Source organism: Poecilia formosa, unplaced genomic scaffold, assembly GCF_000485575.1.
Source record: "Poecilia formosa unplaced genomic scaffold, Poecilia_formosa-5.1.2 Scaffold8, whole genome shotgun sequence".
In the NCBI taxonomy this organism is placed as follows: Eukaryota; Metazoa; Chordata; class Actinopteri; order Cyprinodontiformes; family Poeciliidae; genus Poecilia; species Poecilia formosa.
The window spans coordinates 87,399-97,523 of NW_006799947.1; the positions used below are offsets into that span (position 1 = coordinate 87,399).

Consider the following 10,125-nt stretch of genomic DNA (forward strand, 5'->3'; position numbering starts at 1 on the left):
CACTTGTATCTGTAATTGGCTGATAACTCCAGTGAAAGAGATTTCACCAGGCTTTTATGATTGTTTCGGAAAGTAGGCACTTATACAGCTGCCGGCAGCGCTATAGTTTGATTTTCAAAAATTTGTATTAAAGAGATTCAATGTGTGCCGACAATGGTATTAGATACATCAGTTTAAAACCAGGTCACATTTAATTTTATAATACATAAAAAGCAATATCACTTAGATCTTTACAAAGCCAGTGAATGCACATGGTTCGGTGTGTGCATCTTCTGTGACAGAATACATTTTTGTCGATGAAAGGACAGCAATTAACTAAGTGCTATCAAGTGGATAAAAAGTTCCAAGAAGTCCCCTTTATAATTTCATAGAACAGAAAGTTGAGCAAATAGAAAGGCCTGAAGTGGAACTAGTATTCAGTGGCTCTCTTTTCGGTTGAGATTCAAGAAGAAAACAGAAAGTGAGCTAGGCTGTGTTAAGACAGCCAGAGATAAATTGTTTTACTGCCTTTGTCCTTTATTAGTTGGAAGAAAGAAGATCCGATTCATGCCAATGTTGCACTTGTTGGTAATTTGAATAAACATCAGGGCAGTCTCGAGTGCTGTCTGAGAGCACAATATGTCAGTGTGGTTTCAAACAAAGACTCTCAGGTCTAATGACAATGGCTTGTTGTTACACACGTCTTGTGATGCAGAGTGGATTCGTTCTCTGTTTTGTTCACTTTTTTACATTCTTTACTTTGAACACTGGCCTCTTGTGTGACTTGTCAACTTTTTTGACCTGCTTGTAATTCATGGGCTGATCTTGTTCACTTCTGAGTTTGACTGACAACTAATTTGCGGGATGGCGTGCGTTTTGACAGATTAGATTCCCAACAGCTATTTGGTGTTTTGGGTCAAGATATTTGACATTAAGGCCTTGGTGTTTAACGGTTGGTAGCACTGATCTATGACCCTGATAAGACTGAGCCACTCTAAGTCTTTCAGAAGTTTTAAGGAAGTCGACGGAATAATTCAGGATTATTAAAGTGAGGCTTCATTAAAATTTATAAGCAATTAATATGTTATGTTATTGGTTCTGGAGGCTCAAGCAAAATGCAAGGCAAGTTTATGAATATTGCACCATATCTACACCAAATAACCCAAAAGGTTTCACAGGAAATCAAGTAAACTAATTAAAGCTTTCCTTTAAAATACAGCTCAATATTTTAAACTCTAAGAGCATTGCACAAAAAGAAACTGATGTTAAAATACCAATTTAATTTTCATTCTTGCATTTCAGTCACTATGAAAGAGCAAATTGTTCATTAGTGAGACTGTTAAAAAGCTGGAGGAAACAGCTAAAAGCTAATTCAAGTGAAGAAAATAAAATACAAACTTCTCGCATCTTATTTTTGAAAAATTGACTTTTATTTTGGAGATAGTAACTATTGCTTGTTTGTTTGGGTTGCCACATTAGCAGCCACTATATGCGCTCCATTGTTGACTCATTTTAATGAGTTTTCCAGTTACTCTGATCTAAAAAGCTTAACTTGTTCTATGCTCAACATGTTTCACCTGTTAAAATCATAGTTGCCACCGATAATCAACGACATAAATACAACTGTCCCATGGAAACATAATAATAATTTAAAAGTTCATAACATCATTTGTATCAGCATATGCTGTTTTTTAGAAATGCACTGTTGATATTTTATGATGGTAAAATTCTCCTTTGGACTTGGCACTCAGGTGACTAGCCAATACCCTCTAGGACCAACGGATTTAGATTTACATCAAATGAAGACACTATCAAAGTAATCTACTGAATGTTACATAAACTACTTCTAACATTTTATTATAAGACCCTCAGTTCAAAAATCCAACAACACCCCATCATCAATGAAAGTGTGGGCAAAAGTTTTAGTTTGACTCCTTAGTTGCTGTTAAGACCCGGATCTTCCAGATTGGTCGAGCTAAGGAAAGCTGACTCAATAATTGAGCACCTCTTCCTACAACCAAAGTGCCAATCTAGATGTGGATGGCCCATTTGACCCAGTGCTCAAAAAAGAGACCCAGAAGGCATGACTCACATCCACATTAACACATTAGGAAATGCTTTACTTGTTTGTGTGAGGGGCATCCTTTCCTGTCTGCTCCACGGGTCACGCTCAGTTGACACTCAGTTGTCATTGTGCTTATGTGGGTTTAGTCTTTCAGGTCAAATCATCCTTCAATTTGAAGTAAAATAGAGGATAGCGGGGGGCAAGGATCAACTCAGGCCCCATCCCTCTCTTCCGCATTAAGCCATCATCATGTTGTAAGGTGAGCTCCTGTAATGAACCCTGTCACTGCTGCCACTGCACCAATATACCCACAACAGCGCATGCATATTGATTGCAAATCGTGAGTGAGAGAACATGTGTGCCTGTAATGTATTTGTGCATGCTCACGCAAGCTCACCTTTTTCTGGCAAGAAGCAAGGGAATCGTCTTACTCTCTTGCTGATTAGAAAGCTCATGCATAGAAAATCACGACAGAGACACTGCTCCCCATCTGCCCGCAGTGCAGGTGAAAACAATTTACACATCACCAGGCTAATGGATACATTCATAGGGAGCACACAGAGTGGGAAAGAGGGATTGAGCGGGCAGAGGGAGGGAATTACAGCGAGCGAAAGTGTCTGGTTGTAATGGGTCCAGGCCAAGGCAGGCCAGTGGCCCTGCTCATGCGGCCAAGCCAGATAGCAGCCTATCAGATAACACATAATCACCAGGGTCAGGGACTAATGAATGCGGTCATGGCCTGCCAGAAAAGGCTTTTGCCCGCACTAAAGACACTTGTAAACAATTCGACTGGGTGAAACATGGCAATAATATGTTGATTCAGGAGGTAATGAGGTTCTCCCCGAATCAATACCCCCAGCTAACCTCGCTCCCAGGTGGGCCAGTGAAGAGCAGCCATCCCGGTTGGTTAGCATGCACCTATGCCGATGACCTTTCCGTGGCAGTAAGGACATGAGGCAGTCTGAAGAGGACTGTTCTCGTATTGCACAAGGCGCTGAGTGTCAGAACTTTCATTCGCAGCAAGCAAATGAACAGGCAGGCGCCGCATGCTAATGAGCGGCAGGCTATTTTCCACCTTTTTTATCTGCACATTATGCTCTTGACTTTGGAGAAGGTGGGAATTAGGTTGGACCTCAGTGTCAGGCTGCCTGATGGCTCCGCTCAGGAAAAACTGGTAATTGAAGCCGATGGCTGCCGCGGAGGAGGTCTGAATTTGGAAATAAACAGTTTCAAGCACTGCACGTCATTTCTAGAGAGATGACAGGGGGAATAGAAATGAGCTGTCTGGATCTAATGTGATTTTGTAGCAGAGAAAAAAAAAAAGAGGCCATCTTATAGATAACAATTGCACTAATTAGGACTTCAGTGCCACCATAATGACAAGCGACCAAGTTGCTCAGTTCAGAGAGGACAATTAAGAAGATGCTGGCACAGAGACAAACCAAATAAACAAGGCCACATATTGCACTGAATTTAGCACATTGTCAAGCTCAACACTGTCACACATGTACATTTAATAACTTTTAAGGGAATTAAAACACATTCAGCATTATTTTTTATCCTCGTAGTGTAATTAGTATATGGACATATTTTGTTATTGTTTAATTTTGAAATAACAAAGTACTTAAATCATACCTCTTTAGTAAGTTGTTCTTGTGTGATTCTGTGCTATGGGTGTGATACACAATCAATCAATCAATCAATCAATGTACCCAGAACCCTAGTTTTTGCAATTTTGAAAATATTATGTTACTGTTCCTTTATATGTATTATTTATTTTTATATAAAACATTATTTTTATGGCGGTTTTTATGGCGGTCAGAGAGAATAGGCTGCTATAAACGTCCTCCAAAGAGTGACTGGTCTGACCCCTGGTCTAACCCCTAGAGATAGGGCACCATCTGAGGGAAGCTTGGAATAGAGTCACTGCTCCTCCACATCAAAAGGTATTGGTTAATTTGGCTCCAGTCTAGAAATCTAGTGTGTTCTAGTGCAGTACTAAGTTTTGTCTTTAATACTCATCATCACACAGTGTAACTCCAGATACTAAAATGTTGGGCAAGCATATATGGTACAACTGGATTGATTTGATTCTTAATTATCAATAAGGACTTTTGTTTTAATGGAAAATTTAACTTCAAATGAGCTTTAATTACTTCTACTCGTCGAGTTTCACAAGATTCAGTGCTTGACCCTATTTTATTTGTGCTTAATGTGCTTAATTTGATTCCCTATATCATCTTTTGGTGAGCTCTCTTGTAATCACATTGGGGGTGATATTAAGTAATTGTATTATTTTTTAAGCCTCTGTATATCTATAAAGTTTCAGTCCTCCAGGATGTAGGAAATGTGTAAAAATTCTGATGATTTCCTCTGCGGTTGACTTTCTACATACATTCAAACTACCATCAAATACCAGGAGCTGCACTTTGATGGTATATATCAATTAAACAAGATGTAAAAAAATATTGCTTGTTCTCATTTTATCAGTTTTGAAATGCTAGTTAAATGAGTGCCATGACACCTAATGTTCAGATGGTATTCAACCCATAGTAAAACTTCTTTGTCTCGCCTACAGCTCTTCCAAAATGTGGTTGCTAAGAATGGATCCTCCGTGCTTTCCCATGTCACTCCGTTGCTGCTTGATCTATCCTGCTTCTTTGTTCTGTACAGTTTAAGGTTTTGGTTTGAACTTTTAAAGCTCTACACGGCAACACATTTTTAATGTTCTCCAGACTTACGTCAGCACCAGCTAGGCCTCTGAAGTTGACTGATTAGAGCTTCTTATCTGTCTCCAGCTCTTAAAAATCAAGGTAAGCGAGTCTAGGCAATTGAAGCCATCTTTCCAGACCACTTTCATCTACTTTTTTTGGACCCAATTGAGACATTCTGGAAACACTTATTTGTTTAGAATTTTATTTTGGGTAAATCCAATCATCTAACATTACTTGATTGTACTTTAGGTTTTTAATACTTACTTACTTAGTACCTGCTCGTGCATATGTTCTGCATGGGGTCTCACTTGGGAGTCAATACCTCTCCCTGTTTCAATTTCTAAAGAATTATTAACAATACTTGTTCTCAAAAGTTATTTGAACTTCCTAAGCTCACATTCCGCTACATCTCCTCTTTTTTCCCCCCCAAAATAAAAGCCTTGCATTACCAAAATATAACCAGTAAACATTTCTAAGCAGGATTTCATGATTCGAATGAAAACTCTCTGTTTCAAATCTTTCAGTATGGCTGTTTCATTGATCTCTCTTGCTGAATTAGATTGGATTTTGTTTATCTACCTTCTGATCACAGAAGATGATAATCCGTGATGCTTTTTAATGTGGCATGTCAAAAAAAAGAAGAAGAAAAAAAAGAAGGCCTTGCATGGTCGCAGCGCGCAACCTTCATGTAGCGGGCAACGCCACAGGGGTTTCTTAGACTCCGATAGCCTACACGCTCATGAATAAAACAAGGGGTTTAGGGGGCTTCCTGTGCAGCTAATTCACAGTGCCGAGCTTCCAATCTGTTTTTATGGTACTTGGGCGGAACAGTTTTTCTTCCCCTGCTTCAGGGCTGCATACAGCACGGAGAGCAGATTTTCGGGAGCTCAAACAGGGATGGTAATTTACCATAATCAGTCACTGTGTGCTGGTGAGTTTAGTACAAGATGAAACACATGATACTTTGCACTGTTTCTTCAATTTTATGCAAATAAACAAAGCACCATTATTCCTGAATCTGCCCTTTGTTTCTGGCATGAAAATTTCTGTTGGAATGTAACTGCCTGCACAAATTTAAAGGAGTATTTAGCAATTTTATTTATAGCCTAAGCTTTTATGCTGTTTTCATATGAGTTGCGGATTTGTCATTTGTCACTTTGTGCCGAGATCTTAATAAAAAATTTAAAAAAAAACAACTTGTTAAAATTACAGCTAATACACTCCCACTGCAATTAGCAACAATGCTTGGTTCACTTCCTTCTGAGTCCTGTTTGCAGACTCATTACCAAGCCCTGCTGGTTTCTCCTTCACTGAGAGGAAGTTAAACAAAGCGCCACTCACACACAGCCTCTCCGCAGTGGCAACATGCTCCAAACCCATCGTCAAACGCTGAGAAGTGAAGGGTCTGCGAAAACAAACCTCTATGACACCCTTCACTCTTTCTTCTGCTCGAACGCACCCTGTCAATGTCCAAACTGATCGCTCGCACCAGCTAGTAATAACTGAGGAAGCAAACCGTCAAGGCAATTCAGGCAGCAAAACCTCTTCATGTTAAATCATTCTGATAAATGACGTTCTGCCCTGTTTTTTTTCCCCCTACTTCAGTTTGATGTAAACTCTAATTGCAGCTTTCTCTTCATTACAACAAACAATAACCTGTCAACCTTAAATACTTTAGACAAACCATATCAAGTAACCAAAGACATGCAGGAGAAGATGAAAGTGCAAGGCGATGTATATGTTGATGTACTCTGAACACACACATACTGTACACACAACCAACACATCAGGGAAAGGGGACCTAATTAAATACAGACAGTGGCTGTGTGCACTGGCATACAGCGGAGCACGGCCTCAAGCTGCCACAGCAACAGTTCATCTCGGCCAATTAGATGTTGCATCAAAGCCAGAGCAGCCGAATAGCAGTGGGTTCATAGATGATATTATTGTGTGCGTGGTCACCAATCAACGATGTCCCCCGCTGGGATGTGCCGCTGTCGAAGCTGCAGAGAGAGTCACCTGACGACAGCTAGTGCCGCAGAGGCCTCCCCGCCTGCTGTGTGATCTGCTCCTAATGTGGACATTGCAGAGCCACGAACCTCAAGGATTGGAGTGATGTGATGTTAAAAAAAAGATATTTCTGATCTCCTAGCAAGTTTTCTATTCATTCGTCCTCTCTCTGCCAGAGGTTGCATGTCTTTGATCCTCACAGTGTGATGTAACCAAACTAATGATCAAAGAAACTACTTCTACACACACACACAAAAAAAAAATCCTTAATACAAAGTAGCTTTTGTTTGTATGGGTCAAAGGAAGACATGCAGCTATTACCTTCCTGCTACAAGGCTTTTCTTCCACATTTTCTGATTTAGCTGTAGAAAAGATATTCAAATTAGTTCTCTTGACGGGTTAAATTAAAACTGCCCGACAAATTTAGGAAAGTGTAATTGTTATTATAGTGTTGGTTTGTGTTGCAGTCTTTGCTCTAAAATAAAATGTATGGCAAAAGTTGTTCCATTTCATAGCGGTGGGATGCATTATTTAGACATTAACCAAGAGAAACAGAGCACCTGATAGGTGCAAAACTTATGAGTAAACTTAGGCTGACTGAAACTGTGAAGTGGGGGAAGGAGTCAACCTAGGATGGCGTTCCCAGAATTCGGAGGGGGTCAGAGCTGGAGTACTGCCACTCTCCCTCTCAGCAGCTAAGCCACAACTCCCTCATTATACCTGAGAAGTCCCAACATGGTGCACTGGGACGTGTGGAACAGGCCCGACCCCCTGCACCATGCAACGTGAGGTGCGGCTAACATAATCAGAGTGAAAAACAACAACAACAAAACGTTTAAACAACAATAAGCAAAGTAATTACACAATGCAGAAAGTACATGTAGGACAGTTTTTTTATTTTTTATTTTTATGAGCACTCAATACTACTTAGTGGGAAATTGCAAAGCAGTGCAATCTCCTCCATGTTTTACAAATATTTAGCACAAACTATTTGTTTTTCGTGCTGCGTCAGATTTGAAAAATTTTCATTTTTGCCAACAGCTTTCAACTAGTTGTAGTTTTTACTTGTTTAGGAATGCATATGTAATGCAATCTGCTCTAGTCTTGGTGAATGCAACGCTCTTTGCTTTTTAATTTCCATTAACATAAATATGAGTGGGTTTTCCACCTAATACATGCATGCTGCTGCATGACAGGTGGAGAGAGAGATGAGGTTTGCAGGGTAAAGCTGCTAGAAAGCAGATCTACCTTCATGTCCAGGCTCAGAATTAAAATAACACTAAAACTCAAATTTTCACACACTGCAAAAAACTTTGCCAGTAAAATTCTTGCTATGTGACAAAGTGCTTGTCATGTTGCACTTGACAAATAGACAATTTTTTTGAGCACACCCATTAACCAATCACATATTCATTCACATTTATTAATTTATTCCTTCTCCACTCAAATAAAATTAGAGATTATGTAATGTCTTGGTCAAACAGGTTGATTAATGTCCAGGCATTAAAAAGGTTATGGTTCTGAGTAAATTATTATTGCATGACAAGCCTACTTTGTTGTAAACATGTTATTTAATTTTGTGAGCAGGAGAAGCAGTTAAAAAGCATAATGACTTCTACTTGGCTACTACAATCTATTTATTTATTTTTTTTCTGTATTGATTAAATGCTGCATGACTAACCGTTTCTGAAATAATGTTTTATCATTTGCATTCAATTTTCAGTCGGGAGTAAAAATGTTCATGACCTGAGTGTAAAAAAAAAAAAGTTCCCTGAGCTCAAAGTTCCAAGTGGGAAACCAGTGGCAAAGTTGGAGTTCATACAAAGCCTAAATCCAAAGTACAGTAAAACCGCTGAGCTTTTAAACCGCTGTGATGAATGCAGTGATAAATGTTTTCTGATAGTTTGTGTCTCATTAAATCTGTTTAACACATAGGACATCACAAACTGTGTTGCTTGTTAGTTCCTTCAAAGTTTCAATACATCAAAAAGCAAAGAAATTCTCTGTTACTTGGATTACTAACAGGAGTTCGCTTGTTTCTGGACATAGAGATTAACGTATCTCCAATCTCAATGATTTGCAGACATGTTACTGGAGCCTATCTTGGGAAAGTTACAGTGTCCGTTTTTGTGGCCAATAAAGCTTTGATCTGAAGAGGAATTACTTGATGATCCAGCTTCAAGCTAACTTTAAATTATTTTCCCAATGTGGTGTCCTCAAGAGTTTTATATAAACTACTGTATACCTACCAAGTACTCATGTTTCCAAATAGGACCATTCTGGGAGTAGTTTTAAAACAGAAACAAACCATGTGACTTTTTTCCCCCTGGATATTGTATTGTTTTCAAAAAGACAAATGCATAAATAAGGAAAGAGAAATACTCTTTTCTACTGTGTATTCCATTTTTCCAATTGGGAAAGTTGAAGATTTCTTGTCAGTCCCAAATTTATAAATCCAATGTGATTTCTTCATATTTAAAAATAAGCAATAGCTGCAACATTAAACTGCTTATTTGATCTTCTCACAGTTTGTGCCTCATTAAATCTTTTTGAACAACATGTCATGGTGGACATGCTGTTGTAGTTCTGGAAAACATAAAAATACAAAAAAAAAATACACATTTGTTACTGGACTCAGCAGTTAGTTCATAGGATACCATCAGTTTTTTGAGTTGTAGCTGGAAGTTTGTTAAATTGCATATTCCCCTTATTTTTGGTGTCCGTGTTTCTCTTTGATAACACTTAAGGCTACCAAGTGCCACTTGTGGTACTTGCGTAAATAACAATAAAATAAAACAAAATGTTAACGTTGTATGGTATTTCAAATTGAATCTTTGAGGAAACAGCATGTTCTGCACGATACTCTTAAGAATGAACTACAGAACAAACAGAGCCATCTAGTGACCACATGCCAGACCCTCTTAGTATCATGACTGTACTTATTCCACTGGATCACCAACAAATGCAGTGACAGATGGACATTGTGACAAATTCCAGTAATTTTTTTTCTCGAAAATATTAACAACATTCAAGAGTTTATTGTAGAAAATTAATTCACTCTCAAATATCCTGGCTACTCTGGTTAAAGTGACTTTAACTTATGATGTTTTATTTTTTTTTATTTTTTAATAGATTCAGGTTAAAGAGAGAAAACAACAACTTTTCTTTACATATGTATATGTCCTACTAAGGAGAGCTGCATCTGTCATTGTGATGTGCTTTTCTCAAATGTTGGGTAAGGGTGCCCCCATCTGGCCATCAGCTCACCAGAGTGTTTGCCTATTTTGTAAATCAGTTACCTTGCTCCTTTGGTTTCTCCTACTCCATCACTTACTCTCTTGCACTCATTTCTATGAG

At 38.7% G+C, this 10,125-nt stretch overlaps 1 long non-coding RNA gene across 1 annotated transcript in view; it reads left to right on the forward strand.

The window, feature by feature from the left end:
- The window catches only part of LOC107833155 (uncharacterized), an 11,664-nt gene extending 2,594 nt beyond the window's left edge, over positions 1 to 9,070 (forward strand). The window contains exon 3 of the long non-coding RNA XR_001658872.1: positions 8,852 to 9,070. This is a non-coding gene — a long non-coding RNA (uncharacterized LOC107833155). The remainder of the gene's footprint in view (positions 1 to 8,851) is intronic.
- The last annotated feature ends 1,055 nt before the right edge of the window (positions 9,071 to 10,125 follow it).